We start from the raw sequence: 18,689 nt of genomic DNA, 5'->3' as shown, positions 1-18,689 counted from the left end.
GGTGAACGAGCCTCTGATAGTGTGGCTGATGTTGTTAGGCCCTGTGATGGTGTCCCCTGAATAGATATGTGGGCACAGTTGGCAACGGGCTTTGTTGCAAGGATAGGTTCCTGGGTTAGTGGTTCTGTTGTGTGGTATGTGGTTGTTGGTGAGTATTCGCTTCAGGTTGGGGGGCTGTCTGTAGGCAAGGACTGGCCTTTCTCCCAAGATTTGTGAGAGTGTTGGGTCATCCTTCAGGATAGGTTGTAGATCCTTAATAATGCGTTGGAGGGGTTTTAGTTGGGGGCTGAAGGTGACGGCTAGTGGAGTTCTGTTATTTTCTTTGTTAGGCCTGTCCTGTAGTAGGTGACTTCTGGGAACTCTTCTGGCTCTATCAATCTGTTTCTTCACTTCCGCAGGTGGGTATTGTAGTTGTAAGAATGCTTGATAGAGATCTTCTAGGTGTTTGTCTCTGTCTGAGGGGTTGGAGCAAATGCGGTTGTATCGCAGAGCTTGGCTGTAGACGATGGATCGTGTGGTGTCCTTACCCATAACTATTTTACATTTGGGGACAATGTATACCTTCAGATCAGCGGCACTGCTATGGGTACCCGCATGGCCCCACAGTATGCCAACATTTTTATGGCTGATTTAGAACAACGCTTCCTCAGCTCTCGTCCCCTAACGCCCCTACTTTACTTGCGCTATATTGATGACATCTTCATCATCTGGACCCATGGAAAAGAAGCCCTTGAGGAATTCCACCATGATTTCAACAATTTCCATCCCACCATCAACCTCAGCCTGGTCCAGTCCACACAAGAGATCCACTTCCTGGACACTACAGTGCTAATAAACGATGGTCACATCAACACCACCCTATACCGGAAACCTACTGACCGCTATTCCTACCTACATGCCTCCAGCTTTCACCCTGACCACACCACACGATCCATCGTCTACAGCCAAGCTCTTGGGAGAAAGGCCAGTCCTTGCCTACAGACAGCCCCCCAACCTGAAGCGAATACTCACCAACAACCACATACCACACAACAGAACCACTAACCCAGGAACCTATCCTTGCAACAAAGCCCGTTGCCAACTGTGCCCACATATCTATTCAGGGGACACCATCACAGGGCCTAACAACATCAGCCACACTATCAGAGGCTCGTTCACCTGCACATCCACCAATGTGATATATGCCATCATGTGCCAGCAATGCCCCTCTGCCATGTACATTGGTCAAACTGGACAGTCTCTACGTAAAAGAATAAATGGACACAAATCAGATGTTAAGAATTATAACATTCATAAACCAGTCGGAGAACACTTCAATCTCTCTGGTCACGCAATCACAGACATGAGGGTCGCTATCTTAAAGCAAAAAACCTTCAAATCCAGACTCCAGCGAGAAACTGCTGAATTGGAATTCATTTGCAAATTGGATACTATTAATTTGGGCTTGAATAGAGACTGGGAGTGGCTAAGTCATTATGCAAGGTAGCCTAAACCCCCCCCCAAGACGTTCTGGTTAAACTTGGATTATTGCTGTGCACATTGTAAGATGAGCTATTGCCAGCAGGAGAGTGAGTTTGTGTGTGTGGTTTTTGGAGGGGGGTGTGGGGGGGGGGTGAGAAAACCTGGATTAGTGCTGGAAATGACCCACCTTGATTATCATGCGCATTATAAAGAGAGGTTTCAAAGAGGGATGGGCTATTACCAGCAGGAGAGTGAGTTTGTATGTGTGGGGGGGGGAGGGGGGGGGGGGAGGAAGGGTGAGAAAACCTGGATTTGTGCTGAAAATGGCCCTACTTGATGATCACTTTAGATAAGCTGTTACCAGCAGGAGAGTGGGGTGGGAGGAAGTTTTGTTTCATGATCTCTGTGTGTATATAATGTCTTCTGCAGTTTCCACGATATGCTATGCATCCAATGAAGTGAGCTGTAGCTCACGAAAGCTCATGCTCAAATAAACTGGTTAGTCTCTAAGGTGCCACAAGTACTCCTTTTCTTTTTACGAATACAGACTAACACGGCTGTTACTCTGATTCCAGAGAGAAAGAACCCAAGTTCAGTATGGAGAGGAGTCTGAGTGGTAGAGACAGGACCCGTCTGTGCCGCTAGGTCAAATGTGTGGGCTGCCAAGAAACTGGCTGCAGTCAGCTAGGGCACAGCTTAGTCTAAATCTCAGGGTATGTCTACATTGCAATCGGGTCTGTGATGCGGCACATGCCTGATGCATCCAGGAGTACAGCTTGCAAGTACCAAGAGCAATAAAGCTGCAGCAACATGGACATCAGCATGGGCTGGCCACCCGAGCAATTACCCAGGGTCCCAGCTGGGCTTCCACACAGCCATCACGCTCTCGGTCACTGAACTAGCTGGATTAAAGGTGCAATCACACCCCCTGATGGCACTGTAGACAGACCCTAAGCGTGGTGGCAGGCAGACTGGGGCTGAAGGCCACAAATCTTGTGTCTCTCTCCTGTTCAGTATTGTGTTGCTCCCTGGTTCCGAGGACTAACTTATAGTACGGGAGGGCTGTGAGAGACCCCCTTACACAGCCCTCTGGTGATGATGCATGACTAATTTTAAAGACGGTTGCAGCGTTATAGCCATGAGAATCCCAGGATATTTGAGACACAAGGAAGGTGAGGGAATATCTGTTATTGGACCAACTTCTGCTGGTGAGAGAGACAAGCTTTCAAGACAGACAGCTTCTGAAGAGCTTGACTTTTTCCACAGTGGACGTTGGTCATAAGAACATAAGAGTGGCCATACTGGGTCAGACCAAAGGTCCATCAAGCCCAATATCCTGTCTTCCGACAGTGGCCAGTGCCAGGTGCCCCAGAAGGAATGAACAGAACAGGTAATCATCAAGTGATCCATGCCCTGTCACCCAATCCCAGCTTCTGGCAAACAGAGGCTAGGGACACCATTCCTGCCCATCCTGGCTAGTAGCCATTGATGGACCTATCCTCCATGAATCTATCTAGCTCCCTTTTGAACCCTGTTATAGTATTGGCCTTCACAAGACCCTCGGGCAAGGAGTTCCAGAGGTTAACAGTGCATTGCGTGAAAACATACTTTCTTGTGTTTGTTTTAAACCTGCTACCTATTAATTTCTTTTGGTGGCCCCTTGTTCTTGTATTATGAGAAGGAATAAATAACACTTCCTTATTTATTTTCTCTATACCACTCATGATTTTATAGACCTCTAGCATATCCCCCCCTTAGTCGCCTCTTTTCCAAGCTGAAAAGTCCCAGTCTTATTAATCTCTCCTCATACGGAAACCGTTCTATACCCCAATCATTTTTGTTGTCCTTTTCTGAACCTTTTCCAATTCTAATATATCTTTTTTGAGATGGGGCAACCTTTTCTGAACCTTTTCCAATTCTAATATATCTTTTTTGAGATGGCGACCACATCTGCACACAGTATTCAAGATGTGGGCGTACCATGGATTTATATAGGGGCAATATGATATTTTCTGTATTATCATCTATCCCTTTCTTGACGATTCCCAATATTCTGTTCACTTTTTTGGCTGCCGCTGCGCATTGAGTGGATGATTTCAGAGAACTATCCACAATGACTCCAAGATCTCTTCCTTGAGTGGTAATAGCTAATTTAGACCCCATCATTGTATATGTACAGTTGAGATTATGGTTTTCCAATGTGCATTACTTTGCATTTATCAACATTAAATTTCATCTGCCATTTTGTTGCCCAGTCACCCAGTTTTGTGAGATCCTTTTGTAGCTCTTCGCAGTCTGCCTGGGACTTAATTATCTTGAGTAGTTTTGTATCATCTGCAAATTTTGCCACCTCACTGTTTACCCTTTTTTCCAGATCGTTTATGAATACATTAAATAGGACTGGGCCCAGTACAGATCCCTGGGGGACACCACTACTTACCTCTCTCCATTCTGAAAACGGACCATTTATTCCTACCCTTTGTTTCCTATCTATGAGAGAACCTTCCCTCTTATCCCATGACTACTTATTTTGCTTAAGAGCCTTTGGTGAGAGACACCTTGTCAAAGGCTTTCTGAAAATCTAAGTACACTATCCACTGGATCTCCTTTGTCCGCGTGCTTGTTGATATTCCCTCACCCACCTTGTCTCTGTAATTTTAAAGTGACAGTACCAAAACATACCACAGCGAGCATGGACTTGCAAGGATTTATGCTTTGTTTATAGAAATCCAAGCCTCAACCACCGTACCTGCCAAGTGGGGAGAAACAGGAGGTTACAAGGTGCCCCCTGAGGAGCTGTTCGCAATGCACCCTAGGACGTCTGAAACGTCACTTGATGGAAGGGAAAAGAGGGGAGCATTCCAAAGCTCCAGAAATGACATCTCTGCCAGCTTTGTCCTTGGCAGGCTCAGTAGCTCTACCGGGCACATCTGATTTGCCTGAAGGAACAAATTCCTGACCCGCCCCTGAGCTTGGCAGGCTCCAGGTGAGCAGGGTGTGTCTCCCGAAACAGGCGAGCATCAGCACTTTGTCATTAGGATCCAGATACAAAGTTTCTTTTCTTTTCATTCATGAACACTTTTTCCATGGACAGAGCCTATTTTAATCCCAAGCCAGCGCTGGAAAGAGTTAACATTAATACTATCAATCTGGGAGCTAATCCAAGGGCAATTACTAATAACCATTTATAATGAAGTTATGTTCAGGGCATTGCAGGAGCAGGCCAAATGTTTCCATTGGGGGAAAAAAACAGCACATTGGTGTTCGTAGGACAAATAAGATCATTGCCCCCCGCTCCCCGACTCTGCCCGTCTCTTCCAGCAGGAGAGAGCTGCAGAAACACAGCACATAAAACTGGTTACCCCGCTGCTGCTGACAGATCTGCGGGTTCAGACACCGTGCCCCAGGGGAGGCGATTCTGTAAAGGGAAGTGCTTGTCTATGCTTGAAATGCTATAGTGGAACCGCTGCGTCTGCACAGCTATTGGGCTTGAGTGTAGATACCCGAGCCGCTTAGTCAAGAGGACCCATCCCCCTCCCTTGAGGAGGGGTTCTCCTGTTGGTATCGGTAATCCACTTCCCCAAGGGAGGGGGGATAGGTCAGCTTAAGTATGTCCCTCGGGGGGGGGGGTGGATTTTTCACACCTGAGCATTGTCGTTAAACCAACCTAATTTTCTAGTGTAGACTAGGCCTCTGGATCTTCTAGATTTTGACTCCAGAAAAGGATGCGTTTTCCTGGTGCAAGAGGCCCAGGTGAACCAATCACGTCAAGAAAAATAATAATAATAATAATAATAAAAAAAAATCTCACTAAAGGCTTTGCATGAGTGCCCGCATGACGTGATGTTTATTAGGGAAGATTCATAATAGGCAAAAACCTTTTTCCTTAATGGACCCAAGAGCCTGTTTAAGTGTTTTGAAGATCATTAAATAAGAGCATGTAGAAGAGGAAGAAAGAGAGGAGCTAAGTAGGAGGGAGAAGTCAGTGGGAATTACAGAGTGGGCAGGTTGCTTTGGTGTACGGAAGGGATGGATGATGGTTGTCTTCTACCCGTACCTCCATCACCCCTGTGCATGGCAGTGTGGCCTAGTGGGCACCACACTGGACTGAGGGTATGTCTGCATTGGCTGAAAGGTTCAATTCCCAGCTTACGTAGACGTACCAAATATCCAAGGGAGTGAGCACATTAAAGAGGCAGCATAGAGCAGTGGTGCCAGGGACTAGGAGCCTGAGAACCTATCCAGGGTTTCAGAGGGGATCATTCTCAGGGCAGCCAGCCTCTCCTGCCACTCACCTCCAGCGTAGACATACCCGGAGACCCCAAGAGCCTACCTTTGCCATTGCCCTGCTGTGTGACCTTGGGCAAGCTGCTGCCCCTCCTCTGTGCCCCAGCTTCTGCATTTATCACATGGGGAAAATGATACGTTTGCAGAGCACTTGGAGAGCGGCACAAGAAAAGCGCAAAGGAAGAGGGGAGTTTTGCAGGGCAAGGCAGAAAGCAGGGTGACGCGAAGAGAGAGGATGCAGGGTAGAAAGGGCAGGGATGGAAGAGAACTGCAACTGAAAACAGCAGAGGAGAAGGGAAAAAAACCCGATCTTTTAAAACAACCCAGTCCAGACACAGGGCGGAATATTTGACCTATTGCAACATTGTTTGTTATTTGCGGGACTGGGAGGCTTGCAGATTTTACAGGGTTTAAGGGCAGAAGAGAATACGAATGAGCATCGAGTTTGATCTCCTGCATAACACAGGCCATCTGGTGTCGAATGACGTTGCCAGGACCCCGCTAGCCACCCAGACAGGTTGATTTAAACACCCTTTCTCCTTTGCGCTTTTCCAGTTCCCATGCTCTGTTTTCGGTAACAACACACTGAACAGAACACAGGGCTCCATTATGGCTATTGTCTAGAGAACAAAGGATCCTCATCATACCGGTGACACATTTGTTTAGCTCATTGAAAGAGCTGATTGTGTTCTGGGCAGTGAGTGGAGCCAGGTAAAACACTGAAGGCAGGATTCCTCTGTGACCTGATTTTCAAAAGGACCATTCTCCACCGGCATAGAGTCATAGAGTGTAAGGTCAGAAGGGACAAGGTCATCCAGTCTGATCTCTTGTATGTCACAGGCCACCAGTCCCTCCCAGCACCTGCTCATTGAGCCCAACAAGTGAAATCAGACTCAAGTATCACAGTATTATGAAGTACCCAAATATTATGAAGGCTTCACACACTGGTGCACCTAGGTCCCTAGTCTATTTTCCACCTGTGGCACATAATAGTGCCTATTGTGTGCCGCAGGCAGAGAATAGGCTAGGGACTGAGGTGCACCAGTGTGTGAAGTCTTCCTAATGGCAGGGAAATGATTAAGTGTGATATACCCAGATAATCCTGGCAAGTCACCCCCATGTTGCAGAGAAAAGCAAGAAAGCCCCGAAGTCCCTCCTAATCTGATCTGGAGGAAAATCCTTCCTGATCCCACATATGGCAGTGTGAGACCCTGCGCATGTGAGCTCGCCAAGCCAAGCACCTGAGAGAGCAAATGCTGAGTGCCATCTCAAAGCTCTGGCCCAACTTGAATAATATCCCACCTCCAGCCATGGCCATCTCTCATGCTTCAGAGGAAAGAGACCAAAAAACGAAACAACCAACAACAACCTAGAATACATTAGAGAGGGAAACATCCTGTCCTGACCCCTGCCAGTAGCCGTCTGAAACCCTGAAGCATGAGCTTTTAGGAATGTAAGACAAACTGGAAGTGAGCCCCAGGGCAGCCGAGCCCTGCTCCCCACTGTCTCAAGCAACCCCGGCCAGGGGCGCTGGAACCATGTGTACAGCAGGGGTGCTGAGAGCCACTGAACCCAGCTGTCAACCCTGGATATGATGGAAACCACTTCAAGCCAGGGGGTGTTGCAGCACCCCATCCCCACCCCTAGTTCCAGCACCTATGACCCCGGCAGGCAGCCACACTCATAAATTTGTCCAGCATCTTCAAAGGCAACTTTGTGTGGCGCCAGAGCTGTGGATTGGAGGAAACTGGTGACTTCTTTGGGTTCAGAAAGGTCTTTGTGCTCTGTACAGGACATGGAGGGGATCTGGGCAGAGAGGAGGACAGTGTAGCTAGAGAGGAAGGATGGGCCAGTGGGGAGGCACTAGCCTAGGACTTGAGACATGAGGTGAAGTCCCCACTCACCTACAGATTTCTTGGGTGAGTCACTTAGTCCCCCCCATGCCTCATTTGCCCATCCGTCCAATGGGGATAACAGCCTGACCCCGCCTGACAGAGGAGTGTGAGAATAAATACAGTGTGCGGATATTACAGTAATGGAAGCCGTACAAGCTCCTGCAACTGATTGATACAGCAGGGCGGGTTGCATCCCAATGCTCTGCGGCTTCTCCTCGATGTCCTCCACGCACACTGACCTCTTCACGTTTGTCAGGGCTCACCGATTTTAAAGCCAGATGGGACCATTCCATCATCTAGTCTGACCTCCTGTATACCACAGGCCAGAGAATTTAATCCAATTACCCCTGCACCGTGCTGGGTTTGGCTAAAGCTGCACCATCGCTTCCAGCCCTGATCTGAAGACAACAAGAGATGGAGGATACACCGCTTCCCTGGGGAATTTGTTAATCACCCTCCCTGTTGAAGATGTGCCTCATTTCTAATTTGAATTGATCTGCCTTTAAATTTTCAGCCATTGGTTCTTGCTCTGCTCTGCCTTTCTCCACTAGTTTAAAGAGCCTTTTAGCACACGGTGTTTTCTCCCCAAGAGGGTGCCTACACACCATCATCAGGTCATCTTGAAAGCTTTTTGATTTTATTTGATTTAGAGCGTGCAGAGTCGTCTAGCCAAGCAATGGCCTCTTCAGGGGTGGGATGCAGTTCTTTTAGGCCACCGCTGAACCTAGTCAGCAGGCATTCCTCGACAATGTGTGTCATGGTCTGTGTCGCCCCGCAGCTGCACAAAGGGCTGTCCCGAAGGCCCCAGCGACACTGGTTGGCTGCACAGAGACCTTGCCCAGTCCGGAACCTGTTCAACAGGGACCATTGGCAATAGGGCAGGTCAAAACCAGGCGGGCAGATTGTGGGGTCGGTGACAAGGGACTGGTTTGGGATTATAACAAATATCCATTCCTCTCGCCAGAGTGTTTCTGCCCTACCATCCTGGCGTGGCGGATGAGACCATAATGGGCAACGTGACGGCAAACATGCAGCTGGTGGTTTAGAAAAAGTCGTTGTGCCGTGGCAGGCTTGGGTTGGCGCGTACTTTCTCCAGTAACTTGCCAGTGGCACCCTCTCATCTGATATGAGGAGGAGCAATATTGCTCAGAACTGGGAGCCATGGGAGTGGAGTCGGACCCAGGGTGCTGGAGATGATGCGCATGGCGGCAGGTAACTGTGTATCCACCAGTTTGGTGTGTGACAATCGACTCCACACTGGTGCGCAGGACTCCGCCACCGAATACGAGGCGGCAAGAGCGGACGTCCACAGAGTTGGAGCGCGAGCACCCCATGACGAACCTGCCAGTTTGCTAAGAAAATGGTTGCACATTTTCACTTTAGCTACTGTCTTCTTCAGGTGGGCATGGTAACTCCGTGTGCAGTCTAAGATCACACCTAGATAGACCGGTTCTGCTTCAAGCTTCGCTTCTGACCATTCAGTTCTCGGGCTGTGCTGGCGTGATGAAGATGGAACAAACTGGAGACTGTTTTTATGGCGTTTGGCTGGAGGCGCCAAGTCTTATAGTAATCAGGTAACTTTACCATGTCCCGGTTTAAGGTGGCATCGAGCTCGTGGAACGTCCAGGCCTGGGTACCATGACAGATGTCATCTGCATAAGTGAACTATCATGACTCCGTCGTTGCCAGGTCACTGATGTAAAGGTTGAAGAGGGTGGGAGAAAGAATAGAGCCCTGGGGTAACCCGTTGCTCCGTCGTCTCCAAGCACTCGTCTTCTCCCCCATATGGACTCTGGACTGCCTATCGCAGAGGAACAGTTCAACGATGCCTGTGACCCAAGGTAGCAGGACCCGTGATACCTTCATGGAGCAGGCCAGTGTGCCATGCCATGTCGTATGCCGCTGTTCGATTGACGAAAACATCTCCTGTTTTCAAGTGTCTCTGGAAGCCATTTTCAACAAATGTGGTCAGCGCGAGTACTTGGTCGCATGTGCTACGGCCTCGGTGAAAGCTGGCTTGGTCAGGGCTCAAAATTCTCTCCATGTCGGGTAATATGTGCTGTAGAATCATGCGCTCTAGTGCCTTGAAGCACACCGACAATGATTATATGGGATGATAGCTTGATGATTGACTTGGGTCCTTTCCGGCTTTAGGAGGCCAATGACTTTTGCAATGCGCCATATCTTTGGTAGCCTCCCTTCACTGATGACCCTGGTGAAGAATTTCGCAAGCCAAAACCGAGCACAGGGGCCAAGGTTTTTCAGGAAATATGTTATAGCCCGCAGCTGTTCCACACTTGATGTTACCCAGTGTCTGGTCCAGCTCCGTTCCAGTGAATGGTTCTGGGCAGCTTCTGATCTGGTGTACATGTTTAAAGGCACGCCATTCGTTCCTCACTTGTCTTTGCACCTGTTCCTCCAAAAGTGCTCTGACCACTTTAAATAGGTGTCCAGCTACCTGGCTGGGTGTCACCGGGGGTCGGCAGAGTGCAGGTGGCTGTTGCACTGCTCCAAGCCGTCGGCGCAGACTCCAACACAAGCAGCTGGAGCAGGTAAAGCTCATCCTCTCGGGCGTCTCCTCCCATCTGGCACAGGGAGCAGTGTTCAATGATTCTGTCAGATGGTCGGTGACATCTGGGACACCAGATGCTTCATACTGCTTGAGCAAGGCAGCGCTCTCCGCGTCGAGACAGGGGATGTAGGAGGGGTGGCAACCACGTGGGATGGCTCTGCAGGCTGCTTTGTAGATAGCACCACAGAAGCGACAATAGGTCTCATTTACTGAGAGATGCCGGGCTGGTATTGTCACCACTCTTCTCCAGTGCTTCCTGGAATTTTTCTTAGTCGGCCTTTCAGAAATTTCACTGCTTCTTTTTGGAACTCTTGACAACTGGGAGCTGTAGCCCAATATGGATCAGCGACGGTTTGTGTTGACTGTGTGGAAAGTTGTCCAAGACTTGGCATGTTGCTGGCCGAGGATGGCCATGAACTGAACTGACCCAGCACAAGTCAGGAGAGTAGTCACAATCCCATCTAGAAGAATGGAACGTGCCTTACTGCTTAGCATCATGGATAAGGGCGAGGTCATTTCGAGATGCCCAGTCTGCAAGTTGTTCACCATCGGTGTCAACCGCCTCATACCCCCAGTCTGTGTGATGGCTGTTGAAGTCTCTGACGTAGACAGCTGGGTGTGGCAGGCTTGGTAGAACCTGTTGGTTCCAGCCGACGCTTGTGAACATTTGCTAGCCAGAAACCGCCAACCCGGATGCTATCACGGAATTCAGTAGACCATTCAGCTGATGTATGTGACTTGGCCGTGCTTTGGGTGTGCCACATGGCACAACAGGTTGAAGCCATCGATACTAGAATGCCTGGCTTCGGCAGTTGTCACGTGTCTCTCTTGCAAGGAAATGATGTCGATAGTACGTCAATGAGCAAGAACGCCGAGTAAATCACGCTTGGCAGCCGACAAACCCTCCACACTGAGCTGGAACAAGCGTAGAGCTGGACCAACGACATAAAAGTCACCGGGCTGCACGCTGGGGTTGTCGGTGACGACAGTGCTGGGGTTCGCTGAGCTCGTGGAATTCGTCTCGCCGGTTGGATCATTAGCTTCCTTGACTGCTGTCAGGTACTGGTGGGTGGCGTGAGGAGGACGCAGATCCATTTCCCTCAAAAGCCCCGTTAGCTTTTTGATAAATGAAACCGACTGAGCTCATTCGTTCACTCCCTGTAAGGCACTTTCCCCAGTCCTCACGCACTAATATTCTGCAGCAAAGAGACGCTGTTGTTAATAACAGAGCTCTCTGTGAATCCCTCTAAGCTCTGCAATATCTGCGCAGCCAAGAAGTTGAGTCTGGGATTGAGTCTCTCATTGGCCCTGGCTAATTCCCCTTATTACAATCACGGGGTATTTCCAAACCCTGGCTGCATAGCCAAAGGTATGAGAGAACTGATTGTTTCCAGAGGAACCTCCCCTTGCGCAGATCCTCCTTTCTTATGCTGTCGACGTTCAGCTTTTGATGCTTTTCGCATCTAAAAATGTCTCGGAATCAAAGTTACCTGAAACAGTGGATTCCAGCTCCAAAGGGTACTACAGCCTTTCCCCTCCAGAGCCAGCTTCTCCAGAGCTAGGACTCGGAGCTCTGCTGCAGTGATGCGGCTTTGAGAGGATATGGATTCCAAGACAGGATATTTTTACGACACAAAAGCCAGAGACACTCAGCGCTGAAGTTCCCACAGTACATTAACTTTGTCCCTTGGGTATGCTCCTGCAAATGGCCGGGCTCCAGAACTTACCAGAAATGTTGCAAAATGCTACATAGTGGAATAAACTTGCTGGCTCCTCCTGGATATCTCCCTGTGCCCCGGCTAAGCTGGAGGGGAAGGATCTGGCCAGTAGAGGGTGTTGTGCTACCAAAGCGAGCGTCCATCCACAGCCCGCGGTGTATGGGAACAGATGGTAGCATCCGGAGGATCCGAGGGGACCAGACTCAGGGCAGGGACAGAAGCTGCGTGAGCAGGAGCAGCAGGCTGGGAACTGGGCCTGGGAGCTGGACAAGGAAGCAGCCCATTGCCTGTGGCTGGCAGGACAAAACAGGGCAGTGGCCTACTGGTGGGGCGATTATGGAGAGGTTACGTGGGGATACACAATTGGAGTTGCAGCTAGCAAGGGATGTGAAGGGTAACAAGAAGGGTTTCTACAGGTATGTTAGCAACAAGGTGGTGGTCAGGGAAAGGGTGGGCCCCTTACTGAATGGGGGAGGCAACCTAGCGACAGAGGAGGTGGAAAAAGCTGGAGTACTCAGTGCTGTTTTTGCCTCAGTCTTCACAGACGAGGCCAGCTTCCAGACTGCTGCACTGGGCAGCACAGCATGGGGACGAGGTGAGCAGGCCTCAGTGGTGAAAGAACAGGTGAAGGACTATTTAGAAAAGCTGGACATGCACAAGTCGATGGGTCCAGATCGAATGCATCCAAGGGTGCTGAGGGAGTTGGCTGATGTGATTGCAGAGCCATTGGCCATTATCTTTGAAAACTCGTGGCCATCGGGGGAGGTCCCAGACAGTTGGAAAAAGGCAAATATAGTGCCCATCTTTAAAAAAGGGAAGAAGGAGAAACCAGGGAAGTGCGGACAGGTCAGCCTCACCTCAGTCCCCAGAAAAATCATGGAGCAGGTCCTCAAGGAATCCATTTTGAAGCACTTGGAGAAGAGGAAGGAGATCAGGAACAGTCAACATGGATTCACCAAGGGCAAGTCATGCCTGACCAACCTGATTGCCTTCTATGAGGAGATAACTGGCTCTGTGGATGAGGGGAAAGCAGTGGACATCATATACCTTGACTTTAGCAAAGCTTTTGGTACGGTCTCCGACAGTATTCTTGCCAGCAAGTTAAAGAAGTATGGGCTGAATGAATGGATTATAAAGTGGATAGAAAGCTGGCTAGATCGTTGGGCTCAACAGGTAGTGATCAAAGGCTCAATGTCTAATTGGCAGCTGCTATCAGGCAGAGTGCCCCAGGGGTCGGTCCTAGGGCTGGTTTTTTTCAACATCTTCATTAATGATCTGGAGGATGGTATGGATTGCACCCTCAGCAAGTTTGAAGAGGACACTAAGCTAGGAGGAGAGGTAGATATGCTGGAGGGTAGGAATAGGGTCCAGCGTGACCTAGAGAAATTGGAAGATTGGGCCAAAAGAAATCTGATGAGGTTCAACAAGGACAAGTGCAAATTCCTGCACTTAGGACGGAAGAATCCCATGCACCGCTACAGACTAGGGACCGAATGGCTAAGCAGCAGTTCTGCAGAAAAGGACCGGGGGATTTCAGCGGACAAGAAGCTGGATATGAGTCAGCAGTGTGCCCTTGTTGCCAAGAAGGCTAACGGCATTTTGGGCTGCATTAGTAGGAGCATTGCCAGCAGATTGAGGGAAGTGACTATTCCCCTATATTCGGCACTGGTGAGGCCACATCCGGAGTATTGCGTCCAGTTTTGGTCCCCCCACTGCAGAAGGGACGTGGACAAATTGGAGAGAGTCCAGCGGAGGGCAACAAAAATGATCAGGGGGCTGGGGCACATGACTTATGAGGGGAGGCTGAGGGAACTGGGCTTATTTAGTCTGCAGAAAAGAAGAGTGAGGGGGGATTTGATACCAGAAAGGAGGTTCCAAAGAGGACGGCGCTCGGCTGATGACAGAACAAGGAGCCATGGTCTCAAGTTGCAGTGGGGGCGGTCTAGGTTGGATATTAGGAAACACTATTTCACGAGGAGGGTGGTGGAGCACTGGGATGGGTTCCCTAGGGAGGTGGTGGAATCTCCTTCCTTAGAGGTTTTTAAGGCCCGGCTTGACAAAGCCCTGGCTGGGATGATTTAGTTGGGGTTGGTCCTGCTTTGAGCAGGGGGTTGGACTAGATGACCTCCTGAGGTCCCTTCCAACCCTGATATTCTCTGATATGGTTCCCTTATAGCCGGGCACTTGGCTGGGCTAGGGACAGTTGTGCTGTTTTATTGTAACAAAGCCCTTGTGTGGGGGGCATTCACAGCTTGTAGTGGCTGGCACCCAGTAGAGGAATCCTCTGTTACCCAGAATATGTGAGGGTCTCTGGGGGCCCGTAGACCCCAGTCCTGGCCCGGGAGTACTACAGCGCTTGCCTCCACAGCACACCCCTGGAGGGGAGTTGATGACAGAGAGAGAGGGATGAAAACTGGATCACGTTTCTTGCAAAGATCGTCACGAAAGATCCGTCCATTTTGTTGTAAGCCTATTTCACAAGTGGGCATTGTTCAGCTGCCCTCACTCCCGTGGAGGAAGCCAGATCCTCGCCCCACGTATCAATGTTCCCAAGCCAGGCACACACGACGGACAGGCCGTAAAGGCAACTCAAGAAGGATTCGGTGGCTTAAAACTCTCTTCTCTGACAACATTTCTACCTCCTGTGGTTCTGGAGGGCACCCGGGGTCACTCAGCCAGAAGGAGATTAGAGAGCAGCTTTGTTTTGCTCGGTTTGGCCCATTTCATTTCTTTGCCCATTTGCCAGCATTCTCCACAGCCAGGTTCCTGGGCTGACTGGCTCTTTCACACAGCTTTAGGACTGCCTCCCTTTAATAGGTGCCATAGTTTGGGCAGTTCCTGCATCACAGCTCTCCTCTGCAGGGTATTCCTCTGCCTGTGGGTCCCCGAGCCAGGCACACAAACAGGACCAGGGCCCCATTGCCGCGATGCTGCACTTGAGAGACTCCCCATCTTCAACGGGCCAGACAAAAGAGTGTCAGAGCCCAGGCTCCAACCTGAAGCAGGAATGTCTACACTGCTAGTTTGAGCCCCGTAGCGGGAGCTGGAGTCAGTTGACTCCGGCTCTGAGACTCACTGCCTCGGGATTTTTTTGCAGTGTAGACTTACCTTAAGTGACTTGCCCATGGTCATGCAGCAGGGCTGTGGCAGAGTTGTGAACTGAACAGAGATTATGGGAGAGCCAGGTCAATGCTCTCCATCTTTCCTACGTCACCTCTCCCCTACCTGCTGCCCAGGGCTGCTTCCTCAGCATTCCTCTCTAGGTTAGGGGCTGGCAGTTTGTTCAGTGCTATGGATGCGGTATTGCCCTGAGGAAAAGCGAAAGCTGAGAGGAAGGGATGTGGGTTGCCTTGCTCTGAGGGTGGGGAGCGTCTTTGGGCTGAGTGTGGCCTGGGGCCAGAGCCATTGCACCAGGAATTCTCATTCTCAACATTGGAGCCCTGGGACAGTTACTCAAAATGCATCTTGGAGGGGTCTGATTAAGAGGAGAACCACCAAATGCTGTGTGTGCGTGTGTGTGTGTGCGCGCGCGTCTGCATGTGTACTACAGCGTGCTCTGTGTGTGTATATACACTAGCGAATGCTGTGTGCACACACGTGTATACCACAGAATGCTCTGCGTGTCTCTGCATGTGCATTGCCGAATGCAGCGGGCGTATGTGATGGCCCAGGGGTTGCTAGTTAAGCTTCATGCAGGGCCTTTCTCCTGTAGATCACCCAGCTAACGCCCTCAGCTCTGCAGTAGGGCATGTCTGGCTGTGTGGAGGAGAACTGTGAACAAAACCTGGATGGTCTCACCCACTCCCTAGCAGACGGCTGTACATTAGGCTAGGCTAGGCCCCGTCAAAGCTCTCCTTCCCAGGAGATGGAGCTGCTTGGTCTTTGCCAGAAACAGTCCCTCCAGCTCAGGGCGGAGGCCTAGAGGCCGGGCAGGGGATGGAGGGCGTTTGCTCTGCTGCTGACTCTACAGACAAAAAGGAGCTTTAGCCTCACCGGTGTCAGTCCTGAACTTCTCCCCATGACTATATTTGCTCAGAATAGACCCCAAGGGACCAATAACCCTGCCGCTCTCCTGCTTACCCCAGACGCGTCTGTTTCAACGGGGGAACTTGGGCTGAACGTCTCCACAGAATTAACCTTGCTAAAAAAAGGCAAACCCAGCTGCACTCTGGTGGCTGCAGTAACGCCCAAGTCCTATCTTAGCCTAACAATGCACCACAGGGGATTAGCAGAGCAACCACCGGGGCCTCAGATTCCCGGATTTTACTCTCCAAGGAACGTTTACCAATAAACCAGGTAATGAACCGTGAGCCTCTGTCTTACCGGAAGGAGGTGGCCTGAAGGCCTTTACCGAAACACATGCATGTTATTTACCTGTTTCAGTCTGAAGTGCTACATTGCCGAGCGGGCTGGGTGTAGGAAATGGTTCCTGGCACGTACTGAGCACAAGGTTCTGAACTCACCCCGAGACGTCTTGAGAGACAGAGACTTCGGCTGCCAAGAAATTCTGCTCACATCAGCCGTTTCTTCACAAGCAATGATTAACTAAATGACTCAAAAGTGACCAGCTGAGACACAGGCACTGGGCAAGAGCGTCCTGGGAACATGCTCATTTCCCAAAACCTTGCTAACTGGGTCTCTTCTGCACTCATGCTGAGAAACCGCTAGCTTGGAAGATAATTAGGGAAGTTTTTTGCACTGGGGGGGTGGGATTATAGAGGGAAACAAAAATCTTGGCATGTTTCTCTGAGAAACTCTCTGGCCTTTGTAACCAGGGCGGAAGTGCCAACGGGGGGAGGAGCACGCAGCGCCCACTACGTCAGCATGGCTTGGTTGGTGATGCTCTACCTTGCCCACAGGATGCTAAAGGTGCATAGCCCAACATTCAGAGGTAACAATCTCTATAGACTGGAATCACATCCCAGGGCTCATGGAATACAGCAGCGCAGGGACGGCGGGGGCTGCTGTGCTTCCCGTAAGCCGTCTGCCTGAGCTCCTGTCTCCAGTGCCCAGCCAGGCTGAAGTTCTCATCATCTTGGGGACAGGCGAGCGGAGAGGATCAGTAATGGGAGATGGCATCGTTCATCTCTAGGCCACCTCGATGGCTCTTTAGTGGCCTGCACCCTGAGCAGGGATCTCAATGCACAGATCTTCAGTAACATTCCCAGCAGGGAGGCAGAGGTTAGGCAGGGCATGAGGGCTAACACCCACCCCCTCCACGGGTCCCAAAGGTGCTGCTCCCACTGGGGCAGGATGGATGCTTGAGCAGCGCCGATGGTATGAATACACAGGGCATTTCTGGCACTGCCAGGCCAGCTGCAAGGCCACTATTTTAAAACAGCTCCTGAGGCTTTAGAAAAGAGTCGGCGTAGAAGGCAGAGTCCTGGCCAGTGCACCTGGCACTCAGAAGCCACTGCTGTCCGAGGCTGGATTCATCCTCAGCCTCTTACCCACAGCCTCCTCCTCCCACATCCGACTGTGAGGGGCATCCCACCCACCCCTCGCTCCCAGCTGCCCCAGCCTCTGCCTGCTGCCCACAGATACTCAGCCCTCCAGCCCACGAGTGCTAGGGGCAGACCAGGATTTAGAGGGGGGAAACTGTGAACCTGGGAGCACCTCAGGCTCTGGCTGTGTCCAGCAGCCTCTCCTGGCCTCTCTCCTCAGCCCTCCCCTCACCCTTACTCTCATCCACTTTCTCTCTCCTTAGTCTTCCTCCCTCATCACAGGGGGAGCCTGCATGAGCCCCAGCTATGCCGGCTGGCTCTGGGCATCGCTCAGTGGCTCCTTCCCCTCTCTGCACCAGCCAGTGTAGGACGAGGAGCAGAGGGCTGACAGCTGAGCAGTGGGGCTAGGAGCTGCCGAGAGCAACTTGCCCTTTCCCTAGTGTAACCTTCTGCCAGGTGGAGCCAACAACAACCAGGGCCCGGTTCAATATCTCGGGGTTCCTTTTCAACAATACAACATAGAACCGGCTTCAGCCCCCACCCAGTAACCTGGGAAAATTACACACCACCCCCAGGCGCCTCTGAGAGGCCATACTTCCCCCCTCGCAAGCACAGAGTGTAGAAAAGAAACATTTAATGAAAGGAGGGAAGTCACCTGACATTAATTAGGGAAAATGCCACACGCAGGATTCATAATCATAAAACCGTGAGGAGGACGTCCACACCACAGTGCGTGGGGCAGAGCCTTCTGCCGTGTGTTCTACAACCAACGGTTCCTTTTCTGTGCCTGTAGCAAAGGGACGACTCACCGGTGCGGCACCTCCTGCTGGTCATCTGGGAATTAGCTCTTTTCCAGCGTATGGAGCGTCCTCTGCAGGCCGGTGTCTCGCCTGCCGCTGGCCCCGTGTCCCTCCTGGACCCCAATGCCTCTTTACCTCAGGGTTCTGCCTCCAGCAGTACTCCCAAGCTCTGGGTCTCCCCTCCCAGGGGAACCCCCAACTCTCTAAACCCACCTTGCCTCAGTGGCTACTGCCAGTCATCATCATCATCATCTAGCCCCCCTTCCCTGGGGCAGGCTACAGTCTATAATGGCCACTCATCATTGGCAAGGGGGTTAAGACCTGCTGCCTCTGCCTATTCCCAGGCTACACCTCTGTAGCCCCAGTATCTTTCCTGGCCTTTAGCAAGGCCTGCAGCCTGGGGGTTTACCAGGCTGGAGCTCCCCAGCCCCCTTTACCCTTCCCCAGCACTGCTCTGCTTCAGGTACCTTGCTTTCAGGGAGCTAGCCCTTCCCATTCCAGGGCTAGAGTGA

General features: G+C 50.9%; 1 protein-coding gene across 1 annotated transcript in view; it reads right to left on the bottom strand.

The window, feature by feature from the left end:
• Positions 1–16,425, bottom strand: part of ADORA1 (adenosine A1 receptor) — a 93,224-nt gene extending 76,799 nt beyond the window's left edge. Inside the window, exon 1 of the mRNA XM_043533741.1 lies at positions 16,308–16,425. The gene's annotated coding sequence lies outside the window, so the exon portion shown is untranslated. The remainder of the gene's footprint in view (positions 1–16,307) is intronic.
• Positions 16,426–18,689: the final 2,264 nt, after the last annotated feature.

Source organism: Chelonia mydas, chromosome 21, assembly GCF_015237465.2.
Source record: "Chelonia mydas isolate rCheMyd1 chromosome 21, rCheMyd1.pri.v2, whole genome shotgun sequence".
Lineage (NCBI taxonomy): Eukaryota > Metazoa > Chordata > Testudines > Cheloniidae > Chelonia > Chelonia mydas.
This window is presented reverse-complemented; position numbering and strand designations above follow the sequence as displayed.